The following is a 9,441-nucleotide window of genomic DNA, read 5'->3' on the forward strand; positions in this document are numbered from 1 at the left end:
AAATACTTATATATCAAAAGTGCAGAGAAAGAATTTTCAGGTTTTTGAAATTAAGTGCTCTAAGTAACAAGAGGTGAGGCAACTTGAGTCAGTAGGAAGACTGTCTTCAGTTTGGTCAAGCTGTGATGAAAATTAAGACCATCTTGATCACTGCTATCATGTTTGACCCACTCAGCCTTTTCAAAATACTTAATTTTCAAAGAATATTTATAGATGCTATATAGATAGATAGATGATAGATAGATACAGATGATAGATTAGATAGATAGATAGATAGATAGATAGATAGATAGATAGATAGATAATGCAGGTTTGCATGGACCAAATCAGACGGGTAATGCAAATTTTAATAATAGAAAAAATAGTGGGACATCATGTTAATAATAATTTAAAAAACCTTCTAATGTAAAGTCTGCTTGAGATTCTCTCTCCCTCTCCTTTTGCCTCTCCCACTTATGCGTGCACGCTCTCTCTCTCTCTCTCTGTAAAATAAATGAATAAATCTTTTTTTAAACAACTTCATCTGTTCAAGATGATCTCACTAGGTTGACCTTCATACATAGCATCCTCATCCCCTAAATCTTTATAATCACTGCCCTGTACAGCCTTACCTTCCTCTCAAAGCAATCATTTGGGCTTTCTGTGCGTGTGTCCCAGAGTGCCCTCAGTTTCTTTGGTGAATCTGGCACCCTGTTGGTTGTGTTTCTGCATCCATAACAAATGTGATGATGTTAATTCCCGTGTCTCCCACTAACCTTCAGTCTTTGAAAGTTTAGACTTACGTCCTTCATGTGATGTTTTAATCCATTGGATCTTTGGTGCCTACTACAGTGTGTGGTGTGTAAATAAATGTATCTGCCTATACCCAGCCTCTATTCTTCCACAGGAAAAATAATCACTGTGTTACATGAATCTGTGAGTTGTGTATTGTTTTCATAGCTCACATTTATTGAGTACTCATTGTGTGGCAAGCCTGCATTATGACATACTTAATTTCCTGCCCTTTATATCCTAGGAGTTTAGAAATTAAGATCTAGAATCTGGATTTAATCCTGTTTTTGCCACTTGCAAGCTGTACATCCTTGGGCAAATTATTGCACCATCAAGTTCTTCAGGTTTCTCATCTGGAAAATGGAGATAATGTTAACTAAATCACACAATTGTTGTACAACTTAAGTAGCACACATAAGTTACAACAAGACAATACTGACACTTAACAAATGTTAGTTTTTTTAATTATTATTGCTAATAAACTTAATATGTGAACAACGCTGTGATATAAATCCTGGGTATACAAGAATAATAATGCTTAGTCTCAGAATAATTTACAATACATTTAAATAAAAATAAAATATAATGAAAGTGTTTTACATACTGAAATAAAAATATATAAAAAGGACCATGGAAAACAAAGAAAAGAAAAATTAAGGACCTAGTTTTACATGGGAATTTCTCATTTTTTGTTGCCTTTCACACCCCCCTTTTAAAATTAACTTTTTAAATTGAAATATGACATATCTACAGAAAAGTGTACAGGTGATAAAGATGCAGCTCAGGGAATTTTGACAAAATGAAATCTCGAATGTAACTACCACCCACCTTCAGAAATAGAAACCATCAGCACTCCAGAAGCTCCCTCAAAGGTAACCACTAAGGTGACTTCTATTACCTTAGATTAGATTTTACTCTTTCCAAACTCAATATACTGTAATTGACCAGCATGGATTCTTTTTTCCCTGGTTTATTATTACATTTAAAATTACATTTATGAGATTAATTAATATTAATCCATGTGACAGCTGTTTGTTCATTCTCATTGTTGAATGCTGTTGCATTTTGTGCTTACTTTACAACTTATTTATCCATTCTGCTGTTGATAGAAATTTGCATTTTTTCCAGTTTGGCTTATTATATAAATAGAGCTGCTATTAAATTCTTATATGTGTGCACATATGAGGACCACATCCATATGTATTTCTGTTGCACAGTCACAGACACACTCAGATTTCACAGATACGACCAAAGTCTTCCTAAGCAGTTGTCCCCAGTAACATGCTTACCCACAGAGTGCGAGAGTTTTAGGTGCTCTGGTTCTCACCAGCACTCCATGTATTTCATAACATTCTTTGAATGTCTCCATTTATAAAATATTTAACGAGACTTTGTCTCATGAAATCTTTTATCTTTAATTGTAAAAAATATTGTCCTCTGTTTTTAATTGTTTATAGCACAGATGTTGATTTCTCAGGACATGAACATAACTTTAAACAAAGCCTATCATATGACCTGTGATGTTGTTACTTTTAAGACAGCTTCTTAAATCAACTCCTTCATATCATATTAAGCAGTTACATTATGCTTTACTGTTAGATTGATAAAGTGTAATCTCAAATAATTTGAAACAGTGAGTGAATATAATTTCTAAGCCCCCGGAGGTGAGTCAGCCAAACGTGAGGTTGAAATGACAAGCACATCAGTGAATGATAAAAACCAGCTGCCTGACTTTTTATATGCAAGTCATTCACTGAGATATCAAAACGTGGAAAATATAATGCTCCTACCAACATTTCTTGTTGAATTAATGCCCAGGTGAGTTCCTCTGAAATAGTGCAGTTGTATCTTAGCAAAAACAAGAAGCAGTAAAGCATCATACTTATTAGGATCCAATTTACCACAGCAGCGGTCAAGTGCTGCAATTTCTCCCAGTAGTGATGGGAAGGGAAAAGTAGGAATCGAGAAATTTAAATTAAATTCATAGTGCAGTGCACATTTGGAATTCAATATTGATGTCTCTAATTATACCTACCTTACCACCACAAGTTTATTAAATGAGAGTAAAGGATTAAAAATTTCTCTACACATTTATACAAACAATATGCAATTTTTTCCTGTTGCAAGTCTCATCTCTCTTCCTTCAATTTAATGCATTCATGATGGAGATGTTTGGGGTTTTGGAAGGAGAGAATTTACTAGTTCTTTAACACATGCATAAACACAGATATGCAAACACACAATTAGAAATTCATGTTACATTTAGATCTGCTTTTTGAAATGTGATCAGCATAAGATGTCAAATTCAGATATCTACCAATACCTATTTGAGTTTCCATGAGCTATTCTGTGTAAAAACAACCCATTAGACTTCTAGGTTCTAAACATGTCTAAATTGTAATTTCTCATAAAATTATTAATTATACAAAATCACATTATGTCATCTTGTTTTGCTATTTGAAGAATGACATTGCGGAAGCTGAGTTATTTCCGCACTCATGGATGGAAAAAAATCTATCACTACTTCCACTTGTAACAACTCTTCAGGCTTGAAATTGGCATATATTTTATGGTAATATTTATTTGTTTACCTATAAACCATAACAGGGTTTCTGCCTAACATGAGGTATTCCAGAGAACTAATTTCAAAGCGGAAAGGTAGATACTACTTAGTAAGACCACAATTGTGGTTTTGGAAATATGAGAAAAACACATTAACAGATATAGGCAACATTTAGTGTAGCAAAAAGAGCAAAGGACTTGTTTTATCCTTAGCATTTATATATATGTATATATATATATATATATATACATATATATAAATTGTCAGGCATAAAATAAGAAATGGATGTGTGAAATTGCACCATGCATCTACAAAAGAGTTCAGCATTTTAAGTTAGGAAAAATATTCAAAATTTTAACTAACATAGAAAATGTCTTGTCAAGTTCTGTGGTCTCATTCTTAAAGAAAAAAGAAAGTGTATATGATGAATATCTTTTTTTCCTTATGTGATGGGCCCAATTAAACAATTTGGTATGTAAGTCACTTAGGGAAATTTTAACCCTTTCAGATAACTTTTATAGATGACTGTTACAGAGTACTTTATAGCTCCTTTAGTTCCCTCAAAGGATAAATTCATGACTCGTAATATTTAATGGAAAGTCGAAGGAATAAATTAGCATTACAGAAAATTGATCATTACTATATGGGTGGCTCAGTCGTTAAGCGTCTGCCTTCAGCTCAGGTCATGATCTCAGGGTCCTGGAATCGAGTCCCACATCGGGCTCCTTGCTGGGCGGGGAGTCTGCTTCTCCCTCTCCCACTCCCCCTGCTTGTGTTCCTGCTCTCGCTGTCTCTCTCTGTCAAATAAATAAATAAAATATAAAAAAAAACTGCCCAAATTTTACTGTCTTATTTTTTGTTTCTAAATTGAAGGACAAACAGTAGAGGGATGTTTGTACATGTGTACATGTGTGCACATGTGTTTGGATGGAGCAGGACAGAAACAAGAAACTACACTTTTGAAAGTCATTTTGCTTATACCAATGGCATCAGATCGTAGAAAATCTTCACAAACCTCTAAAATCTAACAATCCTCTAGGAGAATTTCTATCATAGTTTTGTATCGAATATGAACCATTATTCCTGACCCGAAAGAAATAAGAACTTGCAAATGGTGTTTGATTATGATCATCACAGTGACCTTTTGGTAGCTACACAATACTTTTTAACTCTGGAATTAGATCCACCCAAATGCCAAAACCCTTATTAAAGGATTAGAAGGTCTGGGTCTCAAGTGTGGTCTATTAAACCAACCAGCTTTCTGGTCTTTGGTTCTTTGCTTCTGCAACTTACTATAAGTTGAAGATTTTATGTTAGACTGATTATAAAACACCTTCTAGCTCTAAGATTCTTCGAATGAACTTAATAAGTATTGAGGACTTCTAATATACTCCAGAATCTTATGGGATGCCATATAGAAGGTACAGAGGAAATAGAGCCTGCAATCTCTGCTGTTAGGGCGCTTAAAAATCCTTTTTTTTTTTCAGTTAAGTAACTATTTATTAAGTATCATCTCTCTGTCAGACACAGTACTAGGTGGCAGATCTGAAGCAGTGAATAACACAGATCCAGTCTCTGCCTCCAAGAGCTTCTGGAAAAGACAGATGATTAAATTCATACCTATAACCAATTTTGATTAGTGTTATGATAGAGGAAATAAAGAGAGCTTTAGGGACACATATTTCAGGAGACCTAAGTAGTGTATAAGGTCAGAGAATGCCTTCTGGAAGTTGTAACCTTTTGACTGCAGCCTAAAGACTGAATAGGTGTCAGCCATGTCAGTGGGAGGGAAAAGTCTGTTCTACACAGAAGGGACCATGTAAGCAAATTCTAGACCATAAGAGAGAACAGTGATCATTTGAGGAAATAAGTTTAGCAGAATGGTGCACAAAGTCTGAGATGAAAAGAGACAAGATTAACGCTTTTGAAACAGCAGTGAAAAATCTAAGGTGGCATATACTAGGTATTATTTTGGTCAGTACAACTCCAAATATCAGGAAAGAGTTGGCTGTACTGCTTGCAAAGGGAAGCTTGAGGTACTCAATGGAGGAGGATGTTTTTTGATTTCTTAACTCTAGGAAAAAAAAACTGAGATCAAAGGAAAGCAGGGGAGTATTTCAGATGAGGAGTATTAAACAAAACATGGAAGTGTGAAATATTTTATTTTCAATATTTTACATTTTATTAAAAATCAAAGAGTAAGTTGCCTGACTTTTAATAGCAATTTGTCAGAAAAAAATGTCAAACCATCAGTTGTAGTTTCAGCTTTTTAAGAACGTAAGATATTTGCGTATGTTTATGGGGATGAGTTTGAAAATGAGCAAACAACTTATTTCCCCACGATTCTTCCAAAATTCACAGCACTTATCTTCTTAGTTTGTCCTAAAGATTGGCACATCACCTACAATTTCCTTTTGTCTTCACACCAGACATCATTTATTATTGAACATAGCATCTCAACAGGTGTGATAGTACTCCAAGGTAAAATAAATAATTATGATTGAGATTGGTGTATTGGAGTAAATGTGTTTATATTTGAGGAGTCCACATATTATTTTTTTGGTTTCCTCTCTATTACCTCTCAGGCCCATAAAACATCTTCCTTCTGAAAAACATGTAAAAATTGGAAACTTTGGGACACAGTATTCCAATAGGCTAAAATCACATGATTTTTTTAGACAATGAATATGATAAATCACTATATCCTCATGGAAATAATAAAGACTTTAAGTCCTAGTTCAAATTTATTTTATATATACATATATATATGTATATATATAGCCCTCAAATCAACATGCTAAAATGCTACTTAGAGAAATAATGTATTATTTGATTGATGTAAAACCAAGGCAGTTTTGCTCAGTCTGTCCGATGTGCCAGGTTTTATCACTTTTATTATCTACACCACCTCTATGGGTAACATTATCATTATCAATTTATAAAGTGAAGAAGCTGGCTTCAAAGACAGGAAAAATGTCAAGGCCAAGGTGCTAAAGTTATTTGAAGAAAGGTAAGGGATGAAGTGAGTCTACCATTTGCAGAGTAATGGTAAAATATAAGATGGTTATTAATTTATAAACCAGGTTTATACACTTTGAATTGTAATTCAAAGTAGAGTGCAATTAGATTTCAGAAGAACTAGAAATGAATGACAATAGGAGTAAATATTCAGATAAGTTGCAATTGGAGAGCAAGGAGGAAAGCCAGCATACCATTCTGTCATGGAAGCCATGGCAGGCAGTCACCATGGTATAGCTGTGCAAAGGCCAGTTGGTCCCCCCTTGTTACTGGCCTTCTTATATTCCTGGGAAGCTTAACAGTCCAACATTCCCTGTTGCTAGAGGTGGACATAAGATGTAGTACTGTCTAATATCATCCAGATAAAAATACGTGGATAAGATGAAACTTCCCAAATTTAAAGGAAAATTTATTCACATACAAGAATTTTTATCCTTCATTCTTCTCCTAATTGAGAAGGGAACATGATACTGAAGATGCAGTATCCATCATGAAACCAGTGAAGCCATAAGAAGGCAACTATAGGCCTACACATCTAAGGGATTGAGTGGAAAGGTAGAATGAGCTTGAGTCTTGAGTATATTACTGAATTTCTAGGCCATCTCTTGAATATCTACCTTAAGATTTCTTTTGAGTGGGATAAATTCAGGACTTACTTATTTAAATTAATTGTTACTGAGTTAGCCATAACTTTTGCAAATGCATTTACCATTGATAAAAAAAATTAACAGATTATAGATTAGTAATGAAAACTAATAATATTTATCAAACACCTAGTATGGGCTAATAAGTATGAATGTTATTTGTATGTGCTACTTCTTTAAATTCTTTAAATTTCTTTAAAGCCTATGATGAAATAACTATTAGCAAATTCATGATGAAACTCAGAGAAATTAATTAACTTTCCCAAATTACCAAAACAGGTCAATATTAAAAGGTTATATAATTCCGTGTCTGACCTGAGAGAACACAATCTAATCAACTAGGCACAGTGCTTCAAGAGAGACAGAGAGAGAACAGAGACAGAGGGAGAAGGAGAGAAACAAAGAGTTTTAAAAAGGAATGTATTAGAACATGCTGGAATGTGGATAGAAGCTAAGAAGTTGGGAAATGAGAAAAAGCCGCCAGTTATATTAGACAGTAAGTTAGTGTTATGAACTAAACGTGTCCTCTCAAAATTTGTCTAGTGAAAGCCAATCTTCAATGTGATGGTGTTAGGAGATGGGGCCTTTAGGAGATATTTAGTATTAGATGAGGTTTAAGGGTGGAACCCTCATGAATGGAATTAGAGCCCTATAGGAGTCCGGGGGAGAGATTGCTTCCTCTCTGCTCTCTGCAATGTGAAAATAGAGGAGAAGTTGGCAGTTTGTAACCCAGAAAAGGGTTCTCATCAGAACTCCATTCTACTATTGTAGATTTGCTGGGGGGTAGAAATTACAGTTTTACAAAATTGATTTTTCTTATCCATATACCCCTGTGGCTCTATTTATTCAGATTTTTTATGTCCATCAATAAATTTATAGTATTATTTATAAGAAGATTGCACATTTCTTATTTAGTTTTCACTTAGTACATATAGATATGCTGCTTTTGTAAGCGTGATCCATGGTGTTTTATAAACATCCATCCATGTTTAATATTATATTTTTAATTTTTATTTCTGTTGAATACGCAAAATATTGATTTTTAATGTGAAAATTAATATATATCTTGCTATACTCTACTGAAAAATATATTTCTTAATATTTGACCATAATCATTACTATGCAAACTTTGCACAATTTTTTTGCCTTCCGATCAACATTTTAAAATCAACATTGAATATTTGTTATAGCACATTAATTATCTCTTTTAATTTAAAAGAACACACTTGTAAGTATGATCATCTTTATTTTATAGATAAGAACACTGAACCACCTTGGGGCACCTGGGTAGTTTCGTTGGTTAAGTGTCTGACTCTTGATTTCAGTTCAGGTCATGATCTGAGGGTTCTGGGATCCAGCTCCACATCAGGCTCTGCACTCAGCGTGGAGTCTGCTTGTCCGTCTCCCTATGCTCCTCTCCTCGATTGCATTCTCTCTCTCTCTCTAATAAATAAATAAGTAAAATCTTAAAAAAAAACACTGAACCACTAAAAATTTAAAACAGTTTCCAAATTCACAAAGTACATACAGATTCCTTTTTAGGAAGTTTCCCTAAGTTCCTAACCTGTTTCTTACACAAGGAGCATTAAACAAAATGGTCATCTCTCTTGTATGCAGAATAACAATGACTACAGTCTTCAGAGTTGGAAAAGGCAAAAGAAAGTAGACATAGGCACAGGCTCCCACATTTTCAGCTATCCTTCTCCCAGTCTCCATTGCTGGGGAGTCTAGAGCCAAATGACCAGGCAACTGAAAGTGTGAGATCTCAAAGAAGCAATCACTGATTATTCTACTGAAGATATTAACTAGACTACTCACGGCAATTTTGGATTTGTTTCTAAGCCATATTTTGATCCATGCTTCTAATTTGTTTTATTTCAGCTGCTTATTGAATCTTAATCAGCAACATGGATCATATTAATATGGACTCTTGACCACACTGCAGTTTGGAATGATAGAGCTGTATAAGTTAAACCTAAAGAAAGTTTTCAAATTTTTACCATGTACTGAAATGCTGAAGCACCTCCTTAAGATATACAGGATTACTTTCCATTTCTGATAAGAACAGATACTACACTTGATCTTAGCCAAAAGGCCGAGAAGCGATGTACTTTCCATTTCTGCTAGCCCCTTTTCGAAGTACGATATTTTCAAAAGATTTAAACTTAATGGAGTATTTCTGCAAAAGTTCATGACCACAAGGAGAAACTCATTCATCACTACTTATTGTGTGTCGCTCTCATAAAACAAGTTTAGAATAGACTTCGGATTTCAGAAGACACCTTCAGATTTCCCTGAAGTCTGAACGCAGGGATGAAGAGTCGGCTGAATCACCTCTCACCTTATACTGAAGCGATACAGTGTAATAGCCAAGTAAGAGACTGGTGGGTTATCCTCTTCAATGCAAACAAATGCACTATTATTGAATAGATAAATGTATTCTGT

At 34.4% G+C, this 9,441-nt stretch overlaps 1 pseudogene; it reads right to left on the reverse strand.

The window, feature by feature from the left end:
- Positions 1–8,945: 8,945 nt before the first annotated feature.
- LOC114213037 (U2 spliceosomal RNA) lies at positions 8,946–9,103 on the reverse strand (annotated as a pseudogene).
- Positions 9,104–9,441: the final 338 nt, after the last annotated feature.

The sequence above is a fragment of the Eumetopias jubatus genome, unplaced genomic scaffold (assembly GCF_037043125.1).
Source record: "Eumetopias jubatus isolate StellerSeaLion01/CBP00866 unplaced genomic scaffold, mEumJub1_p1.0 scaffold_3, whole genome shotgun sequence".
NCBI classification, from domain to species: Eukaryota; Metazoa; Chordata; class Mammalia; order Carnivora; family Otariidae; genus Eumetopias; species Eumetopias jubatus.